The sequence below is a fragment of the Canis lupus genome, chromosome 11, assembly GCF_003254725.2.
Source record: "Canis lupus dingo isolate Sandy chromosome 11, ASM325472v2, whole genome shotgun sequence".
Taxonomy (NCBI): domain Eukaryota; kingdom Metazoa; phylum Chordata; class Mammalia; order Carnivora; family Canidae; genus Canis; species Canis lupus.
Genome location: NC_064253.1, coordinates 10,731,866 through 10,744,139, shown reverse-complemented (window position 1 = coordinate 10,744,139; position 12,274 = coordinate 10,731,866). Strand labels below are relative to the sequence as shown.

General features: G+C 37.5%; 1 protein-coding gene across 5 annotated transcripts in view; it reads left to right on the top strand.

Annotated features, from left to right (window-relative positions):
• LOC125752133 (arginine/serine-rich coiled-coil protein 2-like) overlaps positions 1–12,274 on the top strand; it is a 316,143-nt gene that overhangs the window by 168,170 nt on the left and 135,699 nt on the right. The gene's annotated exons all lie outside the window — the stretch shown is intronic.

The following is a 12,274-nucleotide window of genomic DNA, read 5'->3' as shown; positions in this document are numbered from 1 at the left end:
ATCTGCGGATGGTCAGAGGGAAAGAAATTGTGTGGGCTCAAGCTTTACCAGCAGTTAGGAGGAGCAAAAATGACCTGACTCAGTAAGAGATTAGTACAGAACAAAAGAATGCAAAGGATCAATGTCAGTTACAAGCAGAGGTACAGAACTTCAAGAAGATACCCAAAACAGGACCATAGTAGTGAACTACAACTGGAAATGAAAGAACAGTAGAACTCTTGGTAACCACTGCCATACTGTGTCAGTCCCAAGGGAAAGAGTGTGCTGCCATCAGCCAGGAGTTGTATTTGAGCTCATCATCAGAATTTTTCTAAAGAACCACCAAAGAATGCAAGGTTAATTGGAAATGTCAGCAGTTTTTAAATTATTTATTTTTATTTTGCTTTATAGGAGTGCTGAAAGCCACAATAACCTCCTCTAGTGGCGCTGGTTTTAATTTTTAATGTTTGTCTCTAAAATATCCTAATAGATAACATTAGGGAAACTTGCAATCAACCTTTCTGCCTCAACTACTTAGCCTCCACACCCAGCTCTGCTTTTTGAGGATTGCCAGGCTAAGCTCTATGTGAGAGGCACAGAGGGCACATTTGTGAAATATAGTAAGTTTTCTTATGTAGCCTGGGTACTGTGCTATGACATTTATGTTTATAATCTTACCAAACGCTCACAGAAAACTTGATATTAGTTTAGGTTTTACTCCAAAATTGCAGATGAAGAAACTGTGACTCAAAGTTTTGAGTGGTTTCCCTGATATTATAAAATTAATAGCTGACTCTGTTTCAGATCTAAATCCCTTTAATTCTAAACCCTGGGCAGTGGTGCATCAGGTAGGTAATTTGGGGATGGATCCTTCTTAAACATTTTCTAACATGAATCTCCCTATCCAAAGTCAGATAAATTAAAGTTTTCTCAATCCTCCTTACTGAAAATACAAACAAAGGCAATATTACAGATTTTTCCATTTTTACGGATCTGTAACATGCCATCTAAATAAACTTGAGGGTATTATGCTGAGTGAAGTAAGTCAATCGGAGAAGGACAAACATTATATGTTCTCATTCATTTGGGGAATATAAATAATAGTGAAAGGAAATATAAGGGAAGGGAGAAGAAATGTGTAGGAAATATCAGAAAGGGAGACAGAACATAAAGACTCCTAACTCTGGAAAATGAACTAGGGGTGGTGGGGGTGACTGGGTGACAGGCACTGAGGTGGGCACTTGACGGGATGAGCACTGGGTGTTATTCTATATGTTGGCAAATTGAACACCAATAAAAAATAAATTTGTAAAAAAATAAACAAACAAACTTGCTCTGAAAATGCCTCTTTTGAACAGACCCACCAACCTCTCTCCTCTGTCGCCTGGGTTATCACCTCTAAGCTTTACCTGTTCAAAAATGTGGAAGCTGCCATTCAATCATGCTTTTTAGATAAACACATTTGAGATAAACAGAATTTTATCCATATAAAAAAGCTTGAAAATTTGTTATTCCTGCCCTTCACCGACTCACTTTCATTATTTGGAAATGACATTTCTTAAGATTTATATCTGCTCTGAATTTGACGTAGTCACAGTGTCTTCTGGGCTGACCGCTGGATTTTTCTTATTTTATACAGAATTGTCACTTCCAGTGTTCTTAGGTGTCATATATTTAAATTCTTGGTATTTAAAAAAGGACTAGTGAATTTCCAAACTAGGTCACTTTTAGAACTAGTTTGAAATAATTGGTTAAAAAAAAGAATAGCAAATTATAAGCCAAATCAGAAGCAAATTTTTAATTTCTGTGCTCCAACCTTAGGGATAGTTCTCTAGCTTACTAATATTTTTAAATCAGGGGTGTATAATATCTACTGCCTAACAGGGCCAGCAGGTGTCAATGAGTGAATGGGGCTGTGTGTAGGAACATGACTGTAGAGTCCTAAGCTTGTATACAAAAGATAGAAATTGTTACTCAACGTCATCTGATGATTGTTCTGAAAAATAGCATTGCTATTAACTTATCGGGAAAAAACAAAAAATTGGATTATTTTATGTATTTTTTGGAGTTGTATTTTCAACTAGTTCAATAAAGTTTAGAATGTGAGCCAAACAAAAACTTCTGTGAGCCAAATTTGGCCTAAGTTGGACCAGTTTTTTTTTTATTTATTTGTAAAGATTTATTTATTTTAGAGAGAGAGATGAGTGAGAGGAAGGAGAGGAAGTGAGTATCTTAATCAACCCTGAGATCGTGACCTCAGTCACAAGCAAGAGTCAGATGCTTAACTGACTGAGCCACACAGGAGCCCCTGGACCAGTTTTCAATTTGTCCTGTTAAACCAGTATATCTAGGAGTGGGCTTTATGATTGTTAGTGCTAATTATCTGTGGTCTCAGCTCAGTCTAATACGTGACTGATTTACATAGAATAAGGCCTTAAAATCTTTTCCTAACAAAGGTCATTAAGCATCTGCTACAATGTTAAGAAGCAACAAGAAATCTGATTAATTCTCTGATAGTTTTTTTGGGAGTGGATAATACTGTATGGACCACAAGGTCATTTAATGTATGTGATAAAAATGCAAATTAGTTCCCTGTAATCACCTGTTAAAGACAGGGAAGAAAACCATTGGAAAGTAATCAGTATGAAAAAGAGAGGGGGGGAAAAGAATGGTCTTAGAGAAAACAGTGAGAGTAAGAAAGAATGCAAGGAAAGAGAAAGGGTAGATGATCCTACAGTGAGGGTTGAATGTTCTAAGAGTATTAGAAGAAAACTTTCTGCTACATGGTATAGCAGAGCTGATTTTTGTGGTCCTGGCAATGGTTGAGTGTGAAATCCGTAGTTCAATTTGTGACTCCAGCATTATGCCCATGAGCATGGGCAAATTTTCTTAACACTGTAAACCTCAGTGCTGTCATGTACAGAACTGAGATAACAATATTATCTACGTTATGGTGTTTTTTATAAGAAGCAATTTTGGTGACTATTTGTAAAGTGCCTAGAACAGTATCTGAGGTGTTATAAGCAGTCAGTACATTAAGCTATAGTTAACAGTGATGATTTTACATCAGTGAACTTCTTTACCAAGCTTCAGTTTTGTTGTCCATTTTGTTTTTCAAAACAGCCCTCCTTTCTCATGGCTTTCTGAAGAATTCTGAAGTTAAGGAAATAATGTGTGTGTGTGTGTGTGTGTGTGTCTAAGCTTTTCTTAATGATATCTATCTAAAATAAGAATTTCGGTAGTTTGTGTCACTGTGTCACTCTGCTTTTGGCATGGTTCTTTCCACATAATTATTTTGTATGTTTAATTTCGTAACGCAGGAACCCAGAGAACTGAAAGATCAGGTCATTGTTTTGCAATGTTTACTTTCTCTACTAGCTTCTAGGTTGCGTAATTCTGCACAGGCATTCAATTTGGAATGATTAGTTCAGTGGTTAATTACAGATCTGCCTTGGGTAGAGAATTTTATTTCTGAGGTTTACTGATCCTGGCAAAGTTCAGACCGCTGCTGGATAGCAGTGATTGAGCCTCTAAGTGGCATTTCTAACAGTAATAAAGGAGTTGTCATGAATTATTTCAGAGGATTTTTTCAGTGAATTTGTCTACTTGGTAGATTCATTAAATTCTTTAATTATTTAATTTCCTTTTAAAGAATATATGTAAGCTCCCCAGAAAAACACTCTTCTTACCTAATACCTGGCAAAGTAATTTTAACTCCCTAGTGATATATCTTCATTTGGAAACACTTTTATCGGGCGGGGGTGGGGGTGACTGGGTGGCGGGCACTGAGGGGGGGGCACTTGACGGGATGAGCACTGGGTGTTATTCTGTATGTTGGCAAATTGAACACCAATAAAAAATAAATTTATTATTAATAAAATAAAGGAAACATGCCACAAGTTTCAAAAAAAAAAAAAGGAAGCACTTTTATCAGTCTTTCATTTTTTTTTAATTGGAAAAGATCTTGAAAGCTTTATTTCTAGAGCAGTTTTAGGTTAACAAAATTGAGGAAAGTTCCAGAGATTTCCCTTATGCCCCCTGCCCACTCATTATCAACATCTGCCACCAGAGAGGTACATTTGTTTTGTTTTGTTTTGAAGATTTTATTTATTCATGAGAGACACAGAGAGAGAGGCAGAGACACAGGCAGAGGGAGAAGCAGGCTCTCTGCGGGGAGCCTGATGTGGGACTCGATCCCAGGACCCCGGGATCACAACCTGAGCTGAAGGCAGACACTCAACTACTGAGCCACCCAGGTGCCCCCCAGAGCAGTACATTTGTAACAATTTCTGGACCTACGCTGACATACCGTAATCACCAAAGTCAGTAGTTGGCAGTACGGTTCACTCTTGGTGTTGGTATATTCTGTGGTTTTGGACAAATGTGTATAGACACATACCCATTATTATGGTATCTGACTGTTTTCAGTGTCCTATAAATCCTCTTGCTCCCCTTAATCATCCCTTCGTTCAGGGTAGTGGAGGGGGAGGTGGGTGGGGGGGGGTGACGGGCACTGAGGGAGGCATTTGGTAGGATGAGCACTGGGTGTTATGCTATATGTTGGCAAATTGAACTCCAATAAAAAAAAAAATTTAAATCATCCCTTCCTTCAGCCAACTGGCAACCATAGATGTTTTGACCTTCTCTGATTTCTCCCTTTTCCAGAATTTCATAGGGTTTAAATCATAAGTTTGTAGCCTTTTCAGATTGGTCTGTTTCATTTAGTAACATGCATTTAACTTTCTTCCATGTCTTTTTATGGGTTGATAGCTCATTTTGTTTCAGTGCTGGATAATATTCCATTGTTTGGATGTACCCCAGTTTATTTATCCATTCACCTCCTGTAGGAAGTCTTGGTTGCTTTTGGGTTTTGCCAGTTAAGAAGAAAGCCAATAAAAACAAACATGTGCAGGTTTTTGATTGGATATGTTTTTTCAGCTCTTTTGGGGTAAATACTAAGGGGTGCATTTGCTGGGTTGTATTGTGAGAATATGTGTATTTTTATAAGAAACTGAAAAGCTAACTTCCAGAGTTCTTCCCTTTTTAAATACATAAGTTTAAAATAGTTTTTTTATTTTCCTAAAGAATTGTGAAGGGATCCCTGGGTGGCGCAGTGGTTTGGCGCCTGCCTTTGGCCCAGGGCGCGATCCTGGAGACCTGGGATCGAATCCCACGTCGGGCTCCCGGTGCAGGGAGCCTGCTTCTCCCTCTGCCTATGTCTCTGCCTCTCTCTCTCTGTGTGACTATCGTAAATAAATAAAAAAAATTAAAAAAAAAAGAATTGTGAAGTTATTTTGCAACTGCAAAGAAAGTGATGCTTTCCTCCTTCTCTCCTTCTTCTTTCCTTTATCCCTCCCTCTTCTCCTTCTCCTAAAAGGACCTATTTCCATCACCCATTCAAATCAAAGGGTTGACCTGTGGTTTGCATTGCATGAATAAAGCATGATCCCTTTGAACTTCATTTCCTACATTATGATCGGCTTTCTTGCTTTTCCTTTTAGTTCTTGCCTACTGATTTTAGTAGATTCTCAACATTGTGGTCCAGTTTCTAAAATTGTCATCTTAAGTTAGAAATATGTGTCATAATAGTCTATCCAAAGTATTAAGAAAAGCAGAAATTCAGTGACATAAAAATTGAAGAAAAAGAAAATTGACAAAGTCTGATAATGATAGGATTGGTTCTTGTCAGGGCTATAGGTACTTCTCATTACCATTTTACCTATTTCTAGGAGTGGAGAGTAATTTTGGAGGTAATTATGATTTCATGCCCTTAGTACTTACATTTTGTCAATTTTTCAAAAAGTCACTTTTATATCAAACTAAAAACCAGGCTTACTTAATCAGTAACAGAATTTTATTTTTTATTTTTATTTGTTTAAGATTTTATTTACTTACTCATAAGAGATACACAGAGAGAGAGAAAGGCAAAGACACAGGCAGAGGGAGAAGCAGGCTCCATGCAGGGAGCCGGACGTGGGACTCGATCCTGGGTCTCCAGGATCAGGCCCCGGGCTGAAGGTGGCTTGCTAAACCACTGAACCACCGGGGCTGCCCAGTAACAGAATTTTAAAAGAAAATTATGGCTTCCTATATTATCCATATGCCAATTTGCCAACTTTCAAATGTGACTTTCATTCTTTCTCTGAATTTTGACATGCACATACTACAGTATGTTTGTGTATAAATACATATATAGTTGAGCCTTGTTATTTGTGGATTTTGTGTGTGTGTGAATTCACCTGTCTGCTAAAATTTATTTATAAGCCAACGCCCCCATGTCACACTATTTATGGTACTTTTGTCTTGTACCTATACAGAGAGGGAAAGGTGGGGGGGCACTCACTTTGCCTTATGATTTCAGCTGTCATACTGTAAATAAGTATCCATTTCACAGTCCATTTAGTGGCAATATTTTTCACGTCTATACTTTTTCTTGACAATTTCGCTGTTGAATGTGGCCTCCTCTAGTGCTGAAATACTGTCTAGGGTTCCTTAGTGCACGAAGGTTCTCATGTTCCTTGTGAAGAAAATGTGTATGATAAGCTTCATCCAGGCATGAGCTAAAGGGTTGTTGACCACGAGTTCAACAGCAAGGAATCAACAATATATATGAAATAAGATGCTTTTAAACAGAGACATACATGAAATAAGGTTATGTATTGATCAGCCGAGGAAAATATGGGTGGAGGCTTGTCAGAACTTAACCCTGTGTTTCCCCTGGGAGCAGTAATTCATTATTCACTAACTCTTTACAGTGACTTAATAGGCCATGACAACCACAAATGGTGAGAATTGACTATATATAACTCACTGAGGTTTTAAATATATATGTCTATATCTACTGCATATATACCTGTTAGCATATATAAACACAGGCGTACTGTATATACGTGTGTTTGCTTTTCACAAGTTCCCTGGACACACTACCCAAGTCTAAGGACTACTGATTTATTAGGATGTGGAGTTGAAGGAAATAAGACCGAACAGTTTAGATTCACTTGGCTAATAAATGTGACCTAGCATTGTTACTGTTTGTTGAATAGCAATTCTGGCAATAGAATCAATGTATTATTTTAGTAATAAAGCCTTTTCCTGGGAGTTAGCCTCTCATATGCCTGGGGTTTCTCATTCCCCCTCATTGCTGTCATTTTCTTTGCCAAGTCACTTCCATCGGTTTTCCTCAGCTGGATTTCATTTGCTAACAGTAGCTGCTTACATTATGTCTTAAGCTGGGAAGTGATGATACCATCAGAGAAAATGAAGGGTAGCCATACCACCTGTAGGACGTACTGGCTTCTTAGAAAGGGTTAGCAAAGCAGTGTGCCATGCCTAGGGACTGTTTACCCCTCCTTGATGCAGAAATCACAGATGTTCAGTCCACTTGTACCTCCTCCAGGATTGTCTTTTCTTTTTCACATTCAAGAAGTTGCCTTATCCTTTTATTTTCATTATTTTCTATTTCCCAGTTAGAACACATAGGTAGATATTTATTCAGTTTTCTCTTTATCTGTTACTCACTGCCAACTATGTGTTAGGCATTGTGTGAGACAATGGGACATACAACATTTCTATTTTCGAGTGGCTTTTAGAGTGGGAGAAAGAGCAGGTAAGCCAGGAAATAGGTGATTTGAAGTAGGCTTCAGGTTATGATGGAAATAAAGCAAAGGAATGGAATAGAAAGTCAGCAGGACTGGAGCAGGAAGAGGATTGCTTCTTTAATATGTTGACTAGGAGAGAGAGAGAGAGAGAGAGAGAGAGGGATTTCCTGAAAGAAAGTTTGGACTTGGGTCTGGATGTGAAGTAATATAGAAATGGCTTGTCAGTACACGCAATATTTATCTTCATTGTGCTTTTTACAATTATCCTGATTGATTTTACTTGGTAACTAGTAACAACAGAAATGAGTCTACCCAAAGACTTTTCAAGTCTACTAGGGGTAATAATTAATGAATTTTAAAACACTGTAGTTCACAATAGAAGGGGACATGTGCCGCAGAAAAATTTTTTTGAGGAAAGTGATACTGTTTCCCACTACTGTTACTCATTTATGCATGCACAAATTCATTGTCAGAAAGGCTTCTGGAAAATGTGGTTTTAATTAAACAGATTTGAGGGAGTGATTGGAAAGTGGCTGTCTGGATGGAAGAATTAACAGTCTGGGCATATAATGCATACTTAGATGGTAAAAAGTCATGAATATCAAGTTAGTTTTTATTCCTATTTCTACGGAAGTAAAATGATCACAGTTGTTCATTAAGGCATTTCTACTTCAATACAGAAGGATAGTTGGAGGAGACAAGAAACTGCAGGAATATCTCCACGTGGTTATTGAAAAAGTTCTGAGAGGACTGAACATCACAGGTGAAATGAGCCCTGAAAGAAGGGAATAGATAGAAGCAGTGATATTTGGGAGTAGAAGTAAAAGGCCTAGTATTGGCTTTAAGTTTAAGAAAGCTGAGTGATTTTGTCAGTATGGTACATGAACTATTAAAATATAACAGGAAAATGTTTGGAAAGTTAAATAATGCTTTAGTTGTGAGACTCTGGAACTACTAAGATGGGAACACTGTCGTCAGGATAAATTAGAGTTTCCCTTTGCCTATAATTCCAGGAAGAGACTTTAGAGAATTTCTATCATTTTTACTCTAAATGTTAGATGGAATTCACCAAGAATGCAAGACTAATTCAACCTTTAAAAATCAATTAATTTAAAAAATGAATGTAATCCATTACATCAGATTAAAAAAAAAAACTCTTATGGCTGCAGTGGCTACAGAAAAATCATTTAACAAAACCCAACACATGTTCTTTTTTAAAAAATTTTATTTATTTCATTCATGAGAGACACACAGAGAGAGGCAGAGACACAGGCAGAGGGAAAAGCAGGCTCCATGCAGGGAACCTGATGTGGGACTCAATCCCGGGACAACAACAACAACAACGCCCTGGGCCGAAGGCATCGCTAAACCACTGAGCCACCCAGGGATCCCCTCAAATCACATTCTTGACAAAAACTTCCAGCAAACTATGAATAGAGAGGAACTTCCTCAACTTGATAAATAGCATTTCCCCTACAAAAACAGAACAAAAACCTGTAGCTAACATTTTACTTAATAGAAACTAGGTGATTTCTCCCTAACATTGAGAACAAGACAAGGGTGTCTTCTTTTACCACTCCTGTTTAACATCATACCAGATGTTTTGAGTAAAGCAATAAGACAAAACAAAGGGAAATAAAACCGTCCACAAATTACACGATTGCCTATTTAGAAAATACAAAGAATTTACAAAAATACTCTTGGCACTAATCATCGATTATAGCATGGTTGCACAATACAAGGTTTACATACAAAAGTCAGTTGCTTTCCCATGAACCAGCAATGAACAATTAGTAATTAAAGACACAAAGTATTTAACACTTCAAAATGACATGCTTAGATACTAATCTAACAAATGTTGCATAAGGCGTAGTTGTGAAAAACTATGAAGTTCTGATGAAGGTCTAAATAAATGGAAAGCTATTCTGTGTTTGCAGTTAGAAATACTCAATATTGTTAAGATGTCCCTTCTTCCCAACTTCATGCAGTGATTCAAATGACATCCCAATTAAAATCATAGCATGTTGTTTTGTGTATGTTGATCAACTGATTCTAAAGATTATATGAGGGGCAGCCCCTTTGGTTCAGCTGTGTAGCGCCACCTTCAGTCCAGGGCCTGATCCTGGAGACCCGGGATCAAGTCCCACGTCAGGCTCCCTGCATGGAGCCTGCTTCTCCCTCTGCCTGCGTCTCTGCCTCTCTCTCTCTTTCTGTGTCTCTAATGAGTAAATAAATACAATCTTAAAAAAAAATAAAGATTATATGAAAAGGCCAAATAAAAGGACTGGCATTATCTGACTTTAAGACTTGCTCTGAAGCTACTGCAATCAAGACAGCATGGCAATGGTGACAGAATAGATCAGAATAGAATAGAGAGCCTAGAGAGACACCTGCCACAAACAGTCAGTTGCTCTGTGGCAAGGAGCAACAGCAGTTCAATGGAGAATTAATAGTCCTTTAAACAAAGGATGTTGGATCACCTGGACCTCCACATGCACAACAACAGCAAAAACAAAAAGCATAAACACAGATCTTACATCTTTGACAAAATGTAGCTCAAACACTGTCATCAACCTAAATGTAAATGTAAAACGTTCACAATTTAAACATTTAAATTACTACAAGATAACACAAAATTCAAGGTCTACATGACCTTGAACTTGATGAGGCATTTCTACATATGACACTGTAAGAATAATCTATGAAAGAAAAAATTACAAGTTGGACCTCATTAAAATTAAAAACCTTACTCAGTGAAAGACACTTTTAGGAGAATAAAAAGACAACCATAGACTAGAAGAAAGCATTTACACAAACAAAACTGATGATGGACCTTGGATTAAAACTATGTAGAGAGCATTTAAAACCCTAAAATAAAATAATAAGGAAAAAGTTCATATAAAGGGTAAAAGATCTGAACAGACATATTACTAAAGATGGACAGATGGCAGATAAACACCTGAAAGACACTCATTAGGGAATTGCAAAAATGAAACAAAGAACTACCAGGAAACCTCTATTAGAATTGCTAAAATCCAAAAAATTAACAGTATCACGTGCTGATGGGGATGTAGAGCAACAAGCACTCTCATTCATTGTTGGTGGGAATGCAAAATCATACAGCTACTTTGGAAGACAGTTGGGAAGTTTATTTTAAAAAATAATCATAATTTTGCCATAGGACTCAACACTCCCACATCCTTGCTCAAGTGAGTTGAAAGTTATATCTACCCAAAGATCTATGCAAATGTTGATAGAAGCTTTATTTATAACTGCCCCAAACTGGAAGAAACCATGTCCTTCTGTAGATGAGTGGATAAAAAAAACTCTGATTCATCCCACATAATGGGATGAAAAGAAATAAGAAAAGAGGTAGGGGGCCAGGGTGGCTCAGTCAGTTCAGAGTCCAACTCTTGATTTTGGCTCAGGTCATGATCTCGGGGTTGTGAGATCCAACCCCTACGTTGGGCTCTGTGCTCAACACTAAGTCAGCTTGGGATTCTCTCTCCCCCTTTCCCACTGCCCCTCTCCCTGATCATACATGCTCTCTCTCTGAATAAATAAATAAAATCTTTAAAAAAAAAAAGAAATGAGGTATCAGACTATGTAAAGACATGGAGGAACTTTGAAGGCATATTGCTAGGTCAAAGAAGTCAGTTTGATCAAGCTATGTATTGTAAGATTCCGAGTATATAACTTCTTGGAGAAGGCAAAATTGTTGAGGGAAAAAAAAACTATGGTGGCCAGTGGTTCAGGAAAGTGGAGTGGATGAGATGTGGATTTTAGGGCAGTAGAACTATTCTATATAGTATTGTCATGGTGGATACAAGACATTATACTTTTTCTCTAGAACTGTATAGCACAAAGAAATCATTCTTTAAACTGTAGCTGTGAGTTAAAAATAATATGTCAGCATTAATAACGTATCAATATTGGTTCATCAGTTACAGTAAGTGTGCTGTACTGATGCAAAATATGAATATGGGGGATTATAAGAAGTAAAGAGGTGGTGTATGGAGACTCTGTACCATCTGCTCAGTTTTCTGTAAACCTAAAACTCTACAAAATAGTCTGTAATGTTTTTCTAAAGCTGATATTAGGTACTTACTAATTTTGTTCTGGTTTTTACCATTTGGTGTACATAATGAAATTTCATGATGAAAATGATCACCAACAAGCACTATGGAGAAACATTGGGATGCCTTGTGACTTTCTGTAAGATGATTTGTTGAGTTAAGGATTGACTACAGTGGCCCATCAAGTGACCAGAAGGTGTTTCGTGCAAAAGCAGAGGCTCCTGGCTGGCTCCGTCAGTAGAGCATGCAACTCTTGATCTCAGGGTCATAAGTTCAGCACCAAGGTGGATGTAGATATTACTTTAAAAAAATAAAATAGGTAGCACAGAAGAGACTAGTGACTCCAGAAGGGAAAACAGCATATGTTGAGTCATGAAGATGTTAGTAATTGTGTGATAGGACAGTGACTCTATAGGCAGCAGCTCATGATATGGGGAGAAAGTTTAATGTTCATGAAAGTTAACATTTTAGCACAGAATGGAGGTAGAAAGTTGAATGAATGTTCAATTTCGACTCACCAATCACCAGCCACTGGGCATCAAAACATATTTAGTATCTTTAAGTAAAAATACTTAAAAACAATTTTTCTTCCTTCAGTTATAATGCTAAATGATCAATAAA